This window comes from Talpa occidentalis, unplaced genomic scaffold (genome assembly GCF_014898055.3).
Source record: "Talpa occidentalis isolate TD23 unplaced genomic scaffold, MPIMG_talOcc4v2.1 talOcc4.8, whole genome shotgun sequence".
Classification (NCBI taxonomy): domain Eukaryota; kingdom Metazoa; phylum Chordata; class Mammalia; order Eulipotyphla; family Talpidae; genus Talpa; species Talpa occidentalis.
In genome coordinates, this window is record NW_023605194.1 from 81,628,371 (window position 1) to 81,645,189 (window position 16,819).

Sequence of the window (16,819 nt, forward strand, 5' to 3'; positions counted from 1 at the left end):
TTACAATATGAAATAGAATGAATAGAAGCATTTATATCTATTTACATAAGTAAGATATCTAAAAACATTAACTAGGGCATTTGAATAGTATTTACAGTGTATGGTATTGGGGCCTCCCTGGTGGCACAAGGGGTTAAGCACAGCACTATGAAGCAATCCACAGCCTCTGCAGCACGAGTTCGATCTCAGGCCAGCCAGGGAGCAACCCACATGGCACATCAGACATCTGTCTCGCCCACTGTTCCTCTCAGCAGTGTATTTCAGTCAGACTCTCAGTTCTGTTCCCTACTCTGTCTCTGGTGAATCCTCTCACCCCCACACCTCTGGTCTGTACTCCCGCTCTTATATGCATAAATAAATAAATCTGAAAAAAAAAAATAAAGTGCATGGTATTTATGTTCATAATGGTAAAATTTTATCTTGGACACCACATAGGAGAAAGCAAATAAGAGTATTATTGTCAAGACAGAAGCTAAGTATCCTGGTATCACACTGAATGTGAGCAAGGCTTACATAATAAAGAAAAGACTAAAATAATTTCAAAAGCTTAGGTAACTTAGAAATTAATATCAACAAAAATAACCACCTGCAAGAAAACAGATTGAGTTAAAAATATCATTTACACCATTTTTAATATGATATGTTTATAAAATTAGACTATGTGATCAAATTTACCTTTAATTTGATGTTACCACTTTTTAGGAAAAATGTGGAGATGAAAAAGAGTAAGCTTTTCACCAATCAATTCAGAAGACATTCTGGGTGGGCTGGTTGGTAGGAACCATGAGGAGGTCTCTGGTCTCACACATATATTTGCATGAAAATTGTTGTGATGGTTTCACAGATATACATTTATCTACTAATTCTTCAAGTTTCATACATTAATTATGTACAGCTTTTTAGATGACCATCATATATTCATAAAGTGGTTTAAGGAATAAAGTGTGACACACAGTATTAAATATGGAAAAACTTAATTTTCTTTCTATCATTAAAAATCTTTCAGGACAGCAATTAGGCAACAGGAAGGTATAAAAGGAATCCAAATTGGAAAAGAATTGGTGAAACTATCACTATTTGCAGATGACATGATTGCATACATAGAAAACCCTAAAGACTCCACTAAAAACTAATTGAAATAATAAATCAATACAATAAAATGGTAGAATACAAAGCTCATCTAAACAGAAATGCAGCTGCATTTCTATATGCTAACAATTAGCTAGAAGATAAAGAAATCAAGAAAACAACTTTATTCATGATTCCAACCAAAGAATTAAATATCTAGAAGTAAATAAAGGAGGACTGATATAATGAAAACTAAGGCATTGTTAAAATATTAATAAAAGAACATACACACACAGAGAAAGGTATTCCCTGCTCATAGTTTGGAAGAATTAAAAATGTTTTAATGGTCCTCTTATCCAAAGCAATATACGTATTCAATGCAATAACTATCAATGCTCCAAAAGCACTCTTTAAAGAAACAGAACACACATTACTAAAATCTATTTGGAACCACACTAGACCCTGAATAGCAGAAACAATTTTGCAAAAAGAGGAAGAGTGGAGGCATCACACTCCTAGACTTAAAAATATACTATAAAGCAAAAGTAATAAAGACATACATTACTGGAAGAAAAATGAACAAAGAGACCAATGGAATAGAATTGAGAGTCCAGAAATAAACCCATACATCTCTGAACAGTTATCTAAAAAAGGATGGGGAAAGGAGGGACCAAAAAAGGATGGGGAAAGGCGTCTCTTCAATAGTGTTGGGAAAACTTGACAGCCACACACAAAAGAGTGAAAACTAGATCACTCTCTCACACATTACTCCAAATGGAGTAAAGACTTAGATATAAGACATGAAACCATACAATACATAGAAGAAAACAGGGAAATTGCTCCATGATACTGGCTTCAGTGATGTCTTTGGGGGGCTGATCTCCAACAGCAAGATAAACAAAAGTAAATATAAACAATTAGGGCTACATTAAAGTAAAAAGTTTCTGCAGAGCAAAAGAAACTATAGGTAAAACAAAAAGAAACTGGTGAATGGGAGAAAATATCTGCACATCATATATCTGAAAAAGGGCTCATATCCACAACTTACAAATTATTCATACAACTCAACAAAAAGAAATTAATCAAATTACAAAATGGACAGAAGAACTAAATAGACACTTCTCCAAAGAAGACATATAGATGGCCAACAGTCACATGAAAAAATGTTCATCACTTCTCATTAGGGAAATAGAAATCAAAACCACAAAGAGATATTATCTCACCCTGAAACCATACAATATATAGAAGAAAACACAGGGAAATTGCTCCATGATACTGGCTTCAAAAAGTCCAGAAAGCATGAAGTTTCTCATAAATATTAAAAGTGTGGAGTTTTCTCAAGATGTTGTAAATGACTACCATATGATCCAACAGTATGATCCAGCAATTTCATTCTGAGGTGGAATGCAAAGAATGCAAAAATCCTAACTTTCAGGAATATATGCACTCCTGTTTAATTGCAACACTATTTATAATAGCCAAGTTAGGGAAATAGTTTAAGTGCCCAAGGACAGATGATTGGATTAGTTAATATGGTATATATACAAAACTGAATACTATTCAACTATACAAAGATGAATTCTTGCCATTTGTGAAAACATGCATGGAACTGGAGGTGATAATACTAAATGAAATAAGCCAGAAGTGAAAGACAAATACTGGATGGTTTGGGAGTATAGTAAAACAAAATAAAGTGTCAGTCAAACTAAACCAATAATAAACCCTAGAAATCTGATTTTGGAATTGAGACTAAAGGAAGTGGAGTAGTCAGGGAAATTCAGTGGGGAAGGAGAACAATGGACTGTGTTTGAAGACTATGGTGCCTGGGGAGTGGGTTTGGTGTGGTGACATGTATCTGAGGAGGTATGATTCTATGCATCTGAATCACATAAAAATTTGTAAAATAATATTACATCAATGAAAAAAAAAACAAAAGCACTCAGGAAGCACTGTTATATATCTTACTTTCAGTACAGATTAATATAAAAATAAGTAGTATTCAAATAAGAATTTTTGAAGTTGTATTTACTTAAGTAAAAGGCCTGGATAGACATTCAAGAAAGTTTTAAATTTCAGATATGTTATTGTAAATATAATTTGAAAGAGTTGGAGAAGTTGCTTTATTTTATGAAATAGTGAGAGACTTGTTAAAAGAGTAGATTAGATCAAGAACATTAATTGATAAGATAAGTAGTTTGACCTGGTTCTTTGTAACAGAGAAGCATCAGTGTTCTTAAGCAGGTAAATGAGAGGATGTAATGAACATATTATAATGGATTTACTGGGGTAGAGGCCATGGAAGAAAATTAATTAGAAAACAGTGGTTTTAATTTACATATTAATTAAGCTGTTACAAGAACATGGAAGGGAAATAGGTTCATAGACTATATAGTGCAGAATAATATTAGAAAAGAAAGAATGGTGCAGTCAAAATATATTACAAAGTATAATTCACAGTGTTGATTTTATGGGACTGCTTGCTTAACAGAGAAAACTGAGACATTCCTAACTTAGGATAGTAATGTTAAAATATGAAATGACAGTTGGTTAAAAGAAGGAAGCTTAAATTTTAAAATTGTGGTTTATTATTTTCTTTAAAAACAAAATAAAACCATAACTCCTAACTAGTAATCTGATTATATAAATGAATCTAATATTTGCTATTTTGTACCTATCTAGTACACAGTTTATTATCAATAAATGTGTATTTCTTAAACTAGGAAATGTTAATCAGGTAGAGTGCTACTTTCTTCTCTTTACTAAACAAAAAAGAGTTCACATTTCTTTTTCTAGGAGCGATATCTTCAACCTAACAGATAAATCAACAAGCGAGGTTTTTATACACTTTGTAGTTACAGTTGTCACACACATGTGCAGAAGCTTTATCAACATTTGGAATTTTAATCTAACAAATGGGCTTTTCTAATGTTGTGTACACGTTTTTTATAAGGGGAATCACTGCTTTCTTCCTGTCTAAGTGCAACAGTCAAAATGTATCACTTGTAAAAGGAATTATCTGTATTAATCACCTACCTGTATAGTTTCCATGAAAAATTTATAAAATGTTTTTACTTCTGTGTTCTCTTATTGTATATGTCCTGAATTTATTGGCTATGTGATTTACTTTCTCAATCTAATAAAAACAATTTGCATTTTATATGTTTCTCTTTCCATTGTTCTAGTACTTTTTTTTAAAGATTTATTTATTTATGCATACAAGAGCTGGGGTGTAGGCCAGAGGTGCAGGGGGTGAGAGGGGTCACCCGACACAGAGTGGGGAGCAGAACAGGCAGACTGAAATACACCTCTGAGGGGGGCAGCGGACAAGACCAGAGAGGTTTGCTAAGCTTTGTGGGTCACCTCCCTGGCCAGAGATAGAACTGCATACTGCTTCATAGTGCTGACGCTTAATCCCTTGCAACACCAAGGAGGCCCCTGTTCTAGTACTTTATTGCATTCTAGAATATTAGTTTTCCACATTGGTAGGAAACTGTGACAAATTCTTCACCACAGATATTTTAGGGAGTACTGAGCTTGGTGAAAATTTCAGAAGTGAAATAGAGTAATTAAACTAATAGTAAGGCTTTTGAAAGGTTATAGGGAAGTGGAATCTTAATTGGTAACAATATTCAACTAACCAAAGGAAGGATAATTAAATATGAAATCCACATTTTGAGTTGCCGTAATTGAGTTAATAGTAGAACAACTCAGTTTGCTGGGAAATTTAGGATAAGATGCAGGAATGGAAATGGGGTGAGGAGCAAGCAAGGTGATTAAAAAGCAATTTAAGTTAAGCTTTTGATAGATCTGCTCTCCATTTTTATTAAGCTAAAATTTTCAGTGACAACTGAAAAATTATGGCGTCAATTCCTCCCCTAGTTTTGTATGACACAGGTCATAAAATGGCACTGGGCCCCAGGTGTTTCAGTATTATTAGTGGTATATGTCTTGCCATTTGTGATACTTCACTGTCTGCCAGAAGCCACATATATACTTTTAAAAATTTAGCCTGAAGACAAATTTGAATGGCACTGCACTTAAAAAATCATTATTATCCTGAGATAACAAATGCTTTGTTTGTGACTCAAAAGTTTTTTCATGAAGATAGATTTTTACCAACGTGTCAATCAGTTTTCAATGATATGTGCCCACATGTCTGAACTCCAGCTGTGGAAAGGTTTATCTCTATTCTGATACCTGATGCAGTGTGTGTATTTCAGAGTATATTTATTTATCAAATATACTTGGTATGGTGAAATGTTCAACATATTAACAGACAAATAAACATAGCTACTACCATATTTAAAGACTGAAATATATTTATGCTATCACGTAATGCAGGGATATTTCTGATACTTTGTCTAAGTACATCGTATAATATCTCCTGGTTTATTTATTAAAATTTCATGACACGTTATTGTCATCTGTAACTTGGTTCAGATATATATTTTGCATTTATTTATATGTATATTTCATTGGTATCTGTCCTCCTGCCATACTGCGTATATCCCTGTGTTAATTCATTTTCAGAACTTAGTGCACACTTCCAGACCAAGCTTAGGGGCTAAAAAAGTATCTATAATATGAAAAAGTGAATGATGTGTGTGTGTGCGTGTGTGTGTGTGCACGTGCACAGGCAGGCATTTGTTTCCGTAATTTTACAAAAATGAATAACACATGTATTAGGAAATTTATGTATAATTATATTGCAAAAGTGTTGGTTAATGTTTAGAATTTTAAAAGTCAGCTCTTCACCTCCTATGACTATGCAGATGGTTTTTTTATACAAACCTTTTTCCTTTGCAAAGCAGGAGCTGCAACTCTCCTGTCCACCTGTGACTATGCAGGTGCCTCTCTTTTTCTCCTTTTCCTAATAAAACTTTCTAAAGTGTAAAATGTAAAAAAAAAGTATTTTATAAATCAAAAATCAGGGGCCTCCCTGGTGGTGTAAGGGGTTAAGACACAACCTATGGAGCTGTCTGCAGCCATTGCAGCACGAGCTCGATCCCCAGCCAGGGAGCTACCTACATGGCACAGAAGACCTCTCCTGTTACCCTGCTGCTCTCCCCAGTTGTGTATTTCAGTCAATCTGCCTGTTCTGTTCTCTGCTTTGTCTCTGGTGAATCCCCTCACCACCCCCCATGCCTCTGGCCTATACCCCAGTTCTTATATGCATAAATAAATAAATCTTTGAAAAAATAAAAAATCATAAATAAGTATAAAGAAATATAATTTAAGGTATAATTTAAAATTATATATAATGTAATAATGCCTCAAATATTTCATTCATATTAAAGTTTTACATGAAGTATATATGAATTTAATGTTTACCTTGAAAAGACATGATATAATAAATTTAATTTATCAGAAAATATTTTATAGTAGGGAAGTATAAAACTGATATATTGACTTATGAAATACAATCTTGATAAAGATTATAAAGAATAGATATTTTTAAATAAAACATAAATGAAGCATATAGCAAATCAGGGGTCAATATTTTAGTGGCAATATTGAAATGATATTAAAATTTCTTAAAATTTCAGAAAGTAGAAACTGTAATTAAATCCATTAAAATAGTTTAGGTTCTCAAGTGGGATTTGTATTCCTCTGTACATTAGCAAAGATCATGGAAAACACATTTTCTAATATCACATTTTTTTGTTTGTTTGTTTTTTGGTTTTTTTGTTTTGTTTGTTTTTAGGAGAAAACAGTGTCCTGGTGCTTTTTATTACCAGGAGGAACCAGAGCTGCCAGTGCTTTTTATTACACAAAACATTCTTACATCTCCATCTCAGTACTATAGAGGTTCCATGGCCAAAATGCCTCCACATCTGACACCTAACGCAGAAGTGAAGCTGTGTCCTTCTTCAAGATGTGTTTGTTCTAGAGAATATAGCAAGCGCCACTGCAAAGCATACATTGAGAACTGCCGCCCTTCTTCAGGGTGGGCCACTGAGGGTGGTTCAACAGGCAGGTATCTTGTCGGCAACATTGCTCTGTGTATATGGGCCTCTGCAGGGCCTGCTGAGAATCATGAGATGCAGCAAATGCTCTTCTTAGGTATGTAGAGGATGAGGTGAGACACCATGCAATATCAGGTGATATCAGATTTTTGAAGCTATAGGGCTCTTAACCATAAATATGATGTCAATTTAAAAACAAATTCTGAATGCTCCAAAGTGGTTTTTCTTCAGTTTGGAGTTAAAAAAATATGGAATATTTCTAGAATACATTTATGTTGTTACCTATTTTCAGAGATGCCCTCTCTCTTATCATTCCCATCATGAAGCAATTGTACAACTCAAGAAGAAAGTTCAAATAATAGGAAATTTTTTTTGAATTAACAAGTAATAAATTCATGTATTCTACTTATTTGTTCTCCCATCCCAAATTATGTTTCATTGAGACCCTGGCTTCTAATATATATTGCTGCAAGGATAAGCAGTTAAATAAAATTTGATGACTTCAGAAGAACTAAGGTTAAAAACAACAAATCATTGCTTCGTTCTATTTGGAAGAAATCCCTCTGTTAATTATTAAGGTTTAGATACATGTTTTAAAGAGATTAGACTAGAGGATTAAAAGAAATAATGCCTAGAAGAAATCCTGCCCCATTCTGATCCAAGAGGATAGGAAAAGAAAAGTGAAAAAGTACAGGATATCAACTTTTTAATCTTAGTTACTAAATAATAAAACTTTAATGTCTAAAACAGATGGTACAAGACCTAGAGACCTAGCACATTAGTTTGAATTGTTAAAATTTTAACCCACAGAAAATATGACTATGATGAAACGTATAACATATATTTATGATGAAACGTATAACACGTACTTACAGAGGAGATTGTAGAGAGTAGGTGAGTCAACAAATATTTAAGTTTGCAATAATGGGTCCTTATTAAGTACTGTTTGAAGTTCACAAATGTTTTTTGTTTAATAGAAATAATATCAAAGACTAATTACAACAGGAATTGTGGAAGACTCATTAAAAGGGTTAAGTTGACATTCTCAACTGCAAAAGAATTTTAAAATAATTTTAAACGTAAATACTTGTATAAATTAACTTTGAGTTGCTCTGTGAATTAATAATAATAATGTCTCAAATAACAATATCTAATGATGCATATATCTATCCAAATATGATTATGTATGAACATTGTACATATAAACATGCATATGTGTTTATTTGCTTATACAAACATATGCACTTCATTCAAATACTGAATTATTTGAATCTGTCTTTCAGAATTTTTATGGATTTGGAATTGTTATTAGGAACTTTATACCTAATACAGAGAATAACCTCTTCCACCTATGGTTAAGTCAGAAGAGCTTTTTAAAAATCTATATAAAACAAGACATAAAAATTAGAAGAAAAAAATAACACTTGGGCTATGGTGGTCATTCTATTACCTTTAGAATTTCCACAGATATGCAAACCATATATTTAGGAGTAGAAGTACTGTTTTGCTGTTTTTTAGTTTAAAGATTTATTTATTTATGCTTATAAGAACTGGGGTACAGGCCAGAGGTGCACGGGGGTGAGAGGATTCACCAGAGACAGAGTGGGGAACAGAACAGGTAGATTTACTGAAATACACTTCTGAGGGGAGCAGTGGGGGAGTCAGGAGAGGTCTGCCAGTGCCATGTGGGTAGCTCCCTAGCCAGAGGGGTTCAGTCAGGTAGGAGAATCAAACTTGTGCTGCAATGGCTGGCAACAACTTGATAGCACTGTCTTTAACCCCTGCGCCACCAGGGAGGCCCAGATAATCAAATATGCTTCTAAGACCTACTTAATGTTTAAGATTGGACTCTTGAGCGCCTCCCCAGTGATGCGGTGGATTGAGTGTTGCACTGTGAAGCTGTCCGCAGCCTCTTGTCTCACAAGAGTTTTTAAGTCCTGGGCCTCGCCGGTAGTGCAGCAGGTTGAGCACTGAGCTGTGAAGGTGTCCACAACCTCTGCATGGTGGTTCGATTCCCGGCCGGGCAGGGAGAAACCCATATGGCGTGGCAGACCTCTCCTGCCTCGCCCACTGCTCCCCTCAGCAGTGTTTTGGTCCATCTGCCTGTTCTGCTCCCCACTCTCTCTGGTGAATTCTCTCATCCTGGTGCCTCTGACTGGTACCCCAGTTCTTGTATAAATGAGTAAATCTTAAAAAAAAAAATTGGACTCTTGAGTCTTTTAATTTGCTTTCCCTATTGCAATCAGAAGAAATGCTATTACATTGCCAATTTATTTAACCATCCCTCAACTGTTCACAAACATTGGGTCCCAAGAAATCCCTGCATTCTAGAAGGATAATCAATTGGTTATAAACAATTATAACCGTATTTGCCAACAACTGAAGAGCAAGTTGAGGAAGGAAGAAGGAGTGATAAACCACTAACAATTTTGTGTTTGCTACTCAGCATACAAGTTCTCCTGTTTCTGACTAATAGCAGCTTCAAAACACTCAAAAAAATTCGTATACAGTGAAGGATGTGCTGATGCATATGTTTACATACATATTTCTTTTGGCAAAGGTGAACTGAGGAAAAGGGCTATAAATAAAATTAGCTTTTTAAAGGCATAGTTAAACATTAGATGCTATTATATAAATTCCCTGTCACTACCTTTTCACACTCAACAATGAAACAAAAACAAACAAAATACCACACACATTGATAAAGCTAGTAAGATCAAAAGTATTAGCCTGAAATGTTACTCTATTTCATTAGCATGCTGATTCTGGTACTTAACATCTCAAAGAAATACCTAAATGGCATAAGACAAATATCATGTTTATTGGTTCATATTTTTTAATGAAATCTAGAATATATCAGACTCATAAAATATGATTAAAATTAATAAATATGATAATGGGACAGGCTACAAAATTAATATATAAAAATATGTTGTGTTTCTATATGTAAATAAGGAACCACCAAAAAGAGAACTCAGAAAAACAATGCCATTTACAATTACTTCAAAAATAATTAAATACCTTGGAATAAATTTAATCAAAAAAGTAAGTGAAAGACCTGTACATTAAAATTATAAACATTGTTGCAAGAAATAGGAATAGGCACAAATATACTGGAAGATATTTCCTGTTCACGAATTGAAATAATCAATGTAATTTAAATGGTTATATTACTTAAAGCAATTTACTCAAAGATAGAACTAAGATTTATGAAATTTTTTGGAGCACAGAAGACATCAATTACCAAAATCACCCCTGAGGAGGAAAAAAAAAAAAGAGGTGTTATGCTGTCTGACATCAAAATATATTACAAAGAAATAATAATTAAAAATTTTTCTGTATTGGAATAAAAACAGATCTACAGACCAATGAGAAAGAATTGAGAGTCCAGAAATAAACACACTTATATGGATAACTAATTTAAAATAAATTGTCAACATATTACAACAGAGCAAAGAAAATTCCTTCAGTGATGATGATGGGAAAACTGGACAGTCCCATGCAAAAAATGAAAATGAAACCACTATTTAGTATAAAATACAATATTAATTCAAAATGGATTAAACACTTGGACGAAAAACCTGAAATCATAAAATACATAGAAGAAAATATAAGCAATATGCCCCTTACAAATGTGGAATGGAAAGGGGAACAAAAGCAAAAATGACCAAATGGGACTACATCAAACTAAAACAGTTTCTGTACATTAAAGAAATGTATTAAAATGAAAAGTTAGTCATGTCATATAGCAAATAAGAAGTAAATATACAAAATATACAAAGAACTAATGAAACACAGCCATAACAAAAAATTTCTCATTTAAAAATTGACAAAAGATCTGAATAGACACTTCTCCAAAGTATTCTTTGGAGAGATGGCCAATAGGCACACACACACAAAAATGTTTATCATCTTTTATTATTAGGGAAATGCAAATCAAAACAATTACATATTACCTCACACCTATGAGATGGCAATTATCTAAATGAAAAGGAAAAAAAAAAAGTGCTGTAGAGGAAGTAGAGAGAGGGGAACTTAAACACTGCTGGTGAGATTGTAAATTGGTGTAGTCATTATGGAAAGCAGTATGGGGATTTCTCATACAATTAAAAATAGAAATTCCATTATGTTGCCAATTGTTTTTGCTTTTTACCCCTAAAATACAAAACCACTAATTTGAAGAGATACATTACCCTCATGTTTATTGTAGCATTATTTATAATGGCAAAGTACTAGAAACAATCTAAGTGCAGATGAATCGATATGAAGATGAATCGATATGAAGATACTGGCAGATGAATCAATATGAAGATACAGTTTATATGAACAAGAGAGTACTATACAATTACAAAAAATGAAACCCTGTCACAACAGCTTTGATGGATCTATAGGGCATTATACTTAGAGAAACAAGTAAGAAGATAAGAAAAACAATCATCATATAATTCACTCATACATGGTATATAGAGAAAATGAACAGATGAATTAAATAAAGCAAAAAATGAACTTTTGGATTATAAGAATTAGTGGATACCGGAAGAGGAGGTTGGGAGACAGGTGGGTAAATTGGGACAAAGGGAACAACTGTACAGTGAAGAACAGAACTGGACTTCAGTGCAGTAATAGTAAAAAAAGAAATACTAAATATTTCTGCTGAAAAAATATAAATCACTGACAAATATATTTTATGATGTAAAGAATCCTTAATTACACACAAAATTAGTAGTCCATTACTTCATAAGTTTGGGAATTATCAATAAAATTCAAAGCACTAATTTGTTGCCAATTATATAATAAATCTGAGATATGAAATATTTCAGTACCTTAAATTCTGTTTTCCTTTCCTCTTTTTTCTTCATTTTCCAAATCTACAATAAAATAAATGTAAATAGAGCATTCTGGTTGGAAATGGACAAAATGGGATGACTGTAGATTACTATCCTTTTGGATCTTCTTTCTTCTCTACACATACTTGTTGGTTGTGAATGATAGAGAATAACTCTGAAAACAAATTTTTGAGCTAGTGATCTGGTTAAAATCCTTATCTTTTTATTCAAAGAAATTGAAGAGTAGAAAGATTAAATATCTTTCCTTCAGTCATAAATATTAGAGATTAGAAGAACTACAGTCAACTTATTAAAACATTGATTGCAATCATTTTCTGAAAACTTTTTACAGCGAAAGTCTGAAGCTAAAATGAGGCACTAGTAGTAATAACGGTCTGCTGAACAATAGAGTATAGATTTGTGATTTTTAAAACATTGAATATACTTTTAGCCTTCACCCTGAACTTAAATCAATTTAAATTTTGTAATAGGTGGAATACAGTTATCAACATTTTCCTCTTATCCTTTGCTTTTTAATATGACTGCACATAACGGTTTAAAACTACAGTCACTCATCCATATTCATGTGACCTCCAGAGCTTTAGTAGAAACAAGGCAGAAATGAAACAACTGGCTTGAATTACTAACATCCATCAATATGAGGAAAATTAATCTGGAGACAATTGGAAAGATGATATTGAATGCATATTCTATCTTATGTAAGTTAACTAATTGCTGTATTAACTTGAACCTGATTTCAGTTATCTTGATAATTTAAAAAAATCTATAAGGAAAACACTGACCAAACTGACACTAACTTATTGTATTAAATTCAACAAGTGTCATTTTTGTTTTTTTAGTTATATTTTATATCAACAATATGAATTTTTTACAGATTTATTTATTCTATCTATCTATCTATCTATCTATCTATCTATCTATCTATCTATCTATCTATCTATCTATCTATCCATCCATCCATCCATCCATCCATCCAAGAACCGGGTACAGGCCAGATGCACGGGAGGGTGCGAGGATTCACCAGAGAAAGAGTGGGGAACAGAACAGGCAGACTGGCGAAATACACTGCTGAGGGGAGCAGCCGGTGAGACGAGAGGTCTGCTGCGCCATGTGGGACCCTTGCCGGCCAGTGGGGATTTAACCGGAGCTGCAGAGGCTGTGGACAGCTTCATAGCGTGGCGCTCAACCGCCTGCGCCACCAGGGGAGGCCCAACAATATGAATTTTAATTCACTTTTAAAGCACAAAATATATATTACTTAAAAAGTGATTGTAACTATATAGCATTTTTTTTATTCCATAAACATTCAATTGTCCAAAAAGATGTAAAGATGAATCAATCGCTTAGTATGTGTTCAGTCCCACCCTAGGAAAAAAAAAAGAATCTGTAGGAAAATAACTGTGACTAGAGAGAATGTGAGAAATGACTTAAAGAAACGATGAATTAAACCTATGAAGACTCAAGGATGGAAATCATTATATTTGACTTTGGAATTAGGGAAGATATTATGAAGAAGAAAACATTGTGTCAAAATTTGAGAGAGAAATACTGAATTGGGAAATGCCATTTCATTGTAATTGTGAAAGGCTATTTCATTGTAATTGTGTCAGGAGTTCTAAGGTCAATGTAGTGGCTGAAATAAAATTCATGGGTTCTAGTATGTTTTTTTTCTCCTCTTATTTATATAAAAGTGAACAATTAACGAACTGGAAGGAAGTAAAGAGTAACCTAGTCTAATCGCTTTTTTATATATATTTTTTATTTTTTTTACATCATTGTTCATTTTTAAACAATATTTGCTTCCCCCCATCCCCTCAGGTGTAGTACCCATAGAGTTTCCATCACCAATGCACCCATGCACCATCACCTCAGTCTTCTGTGCTCCTCCCTCCCTCCCACCCTCCCTCTGATCCCTCTCCCTCCTCCTCCCCCACAGTATATCTCTGATTTATAATTGTCCATTTTTGTTTTGTTGTGTTTTGTACTGTTATTATTGTACTGTATTTTTTTTAACACCGATATTTTGTTTCCCCTATATTCCTGTTATAATTGAAAGCATCTGATATTTTTCTTTTTTCTTCTGGCTTATTTCACTGAGCATAATTCCTTTTAGTTCCATCCACGTGCTGTGAATGGCATGAGTTTATTTTATTTTTTTTAAAGATTTATTTATTTATACAAGAACCCAGTACAGGGCAGATGTGTGGGAGGGTAAGAGGATTCACCAGAGACAGACCGGGGAACAGAACAGGCAGACTGATGAAATACACTGCTGAGGGGAGCAGCGGGCAAGACAGGAGAGGTCTGCCGTACCATGTGGGATCCTCACCGGCAGGCCAGGATAGAACCTGCACTGCAGAGGCTGTGGACAGCTTCACAGTACAGAACTCAACCGCCTGTGCCACTAGGGAGGCCCAAGTTTATCTTTTTTGATTGCTGAGTAATATTCCATTGTGTACATTTATCACATTTCTTGGTCCAGTCATCTATTTTTGGGCATTTGGTTTGTTTCCAGATTTTTCCTATTGTAAATAGTGCTGCAATAAACATAGGTATACAGGTGTTCTTTTGAATCAATATTTTTGTGTCCTTTGGGTAGATCCCTAGTATTGGAACTGCCAGGTTGTATGGTAGCTCCATTTTTAGTAGACTGAGGAACCTCCAGACAGATTTCCATAGTGGCTGGACCAGTTTGCACTCCCACCGGCAATGTACCAGAGTTCCTTTTTCACCACATCCTCACCAACATTTGTTGTTGCTTGTATTTTTGATATGTGCATTCTTACTGTTGTAAGGTGGTATCTCAATGTGGTTTTAATTTGCATTTCCCTGATTAAAAGGGATGTTGAACATTTTTTCATATACCTGTTGGCCATTTGCATTTCCTCTTTGGAGAAATGCCTTTTAAGTTCTTCTGCCCATTTCTTGACTGGATTGTTTATTTTGCTTTTGTTGAGTCATGTGAGTTCTTTGTATATCTTTGTGATCACTTTTTTTTTTTTTTTAAGATTTATTTATACAAGCACTGGGTATAGTCAGAAGTGCGGGAGGGTGAGAGAATTCACCAGAGCCAGAGCGGGGAACAGAACAGGTAGGCTGACGAAGATATACATTGCTGAGGGGAGCAGCGGGCATGGCAGGAGAGGTCTGTGTGCCATGTTTGTGATCACTTTTTAATACAGGTGAGCAGATTGAATTTCAAAATGTTCAAGTGATTTTTCCAAGGTTATGTAGCTGATTAAAGTCAGAGACAAATTTGGAAGGAAGGTTAAATGAGCTTCAAATGCTCATGTTTTTAGGATTTGTAGAAATTATACCTTTTTTTTTCTTTTCTTTTTGCATCTTCTCTGCTCAAAACCTTTTTTGCCTTAAATCTATTAATTTCAATTTTGATAATATTTTCCCAGGGAAATCTGAAAATAATCTTCCTCTCCTCACTCTCTCCTAGTTGAAGGACTTCCTCTCATTTGTTGCTTTTGCATCCAGTACTGAACTCTATCAGTTTAATTAATGCTGAATCTTCTTGATCACTATCATTCTTTAGACTCTAAATTCTTGGTGACTGAACCTAACCATTTTTGTCACGTCAGAAAAATATTTAATGCACCATAGATAGTGAATCAACATTACTATGCATGCAAAATTAGAAAATTACATGATTTACATAGCTCTTTCAATGTCTGTAGTGCACAAATTTTTAATCACATGAACTGGATTATTTCCAATCTAAGAACAGTTATATCTCTGATGACAGGATCAACAAGTGCTACATAATTCAGATCAGACATAACACTTCTGGGGTTTTTTTGGATTTTTTTTTAGATTTATTCATGTATGCATACAAGAAATGGGGTACAGGCCAGAGATGCAGGGAGTAAGAGGATTCACCAGAAAGAGAGTGGGGAGCAGAACAGGCAGACTAACTGAAATACACGCTGTGGGGAGCAGCAGGTGAGTCAGGAGAGGTCTGCTGCACCATGTGGCTGCACACAGCTTCATAGGTTGTCTTAACCCCTTGTGCCACCAGGGAGGCCCTGTACACATTTTTTATTGGGTTCTTGTTTCTCTTTTTGTTAAGTTGTATGAGATCTTTGTAGATCTTGATAGTAACGCTTTGCCATATATTTCTTTCCTCTACTTTAGAGTTCCATTGTAACTTTGGTGAGGATTTCACTGAATCTATATATTGCTTTGCACACATTGGACATTTAATTAATTACCTATTATTCCAATCTGTGAGCATGGACTATCTTTCCATTCCTTGTGCTGTCTTTTTTTATATTTTAACAATTTCGTACAGTTTTCATGATACAGTTCACCTCTTCTATTAAGTTTACTCCTAGGTATTCACTAATTTTTGATGATACTACAAATGGCAGTGTTTCTTGATTTTTTTCTCCTCTAGTTCATTATTTGCATATAGGAATGCATCAGATTTTTGCATATTGGACTTTCAACCTACTACTTTTACTGATTTATTATTTCTAATAGTTTTCAATAGTGCCTTTAGGGTTTTCTATGTATAATATTATGCCATATGCAAATATTGATAGTTTTACTTCTTTTTCAATTGGATTCCTTATTTATGTTTCTCTTGTCTAATTTATTTAGCTAGGACATGCAATACAATGTTGAACAGTAGTGGTTGGGTGTACATAATTTACCCTGTACCAGATCTTACAGGTAAAGCTTTTAGTTTCTCACCACTTAGTATGTTAGCTGTGAGTCTGGCATATATGGCCTCTAATATGTTGAGGTATACTCCTTCTCTCCCCATTTTTAAGAATTTTTATCATAAGTGGATGCTTAATCCTGTCAAAAACCTTCTATGCATCTCTTGATAAAAATCATATGATTTTTGTCTTTGCTTTTGCTGCTATGATGAATTAAATTGGTTATTTACATAAGTTGAATGATCCTTGCATCACCAGAATACAT

The 16,819-nt window shown here is 34.0% G+C and overlaps 1 long non-coding RNA gene across 7 annotated transcripts in view; it reads right to left on the minus strand.

Moving 5' to 3' along the window:
* The window catches only part of LOC119234138 (uncharacterized), a 326,611-nt gene that overhangs the window by 127,227 nt on the left and 182,565 nt on the right, over positions 1-16,819 (minus strand). For 5 of the 7 annotated variants that reach the window (XR_008549918.1, XR_008549915.1, XR_008549916.1 and 2 more), the window contains one exon: positions 11,858-11,902. The exons of the other annotated variants lie outside the window; for them this stretch is intronic. This is a non-coding gene — a long non-coding RNA (uncharacterized LOC119234138). The remainder of the gene's footprint in view (positions 1-11,857; positions 11,903-16,819) is intronic. 7 annotated transcript variants of the gene reach the window in all.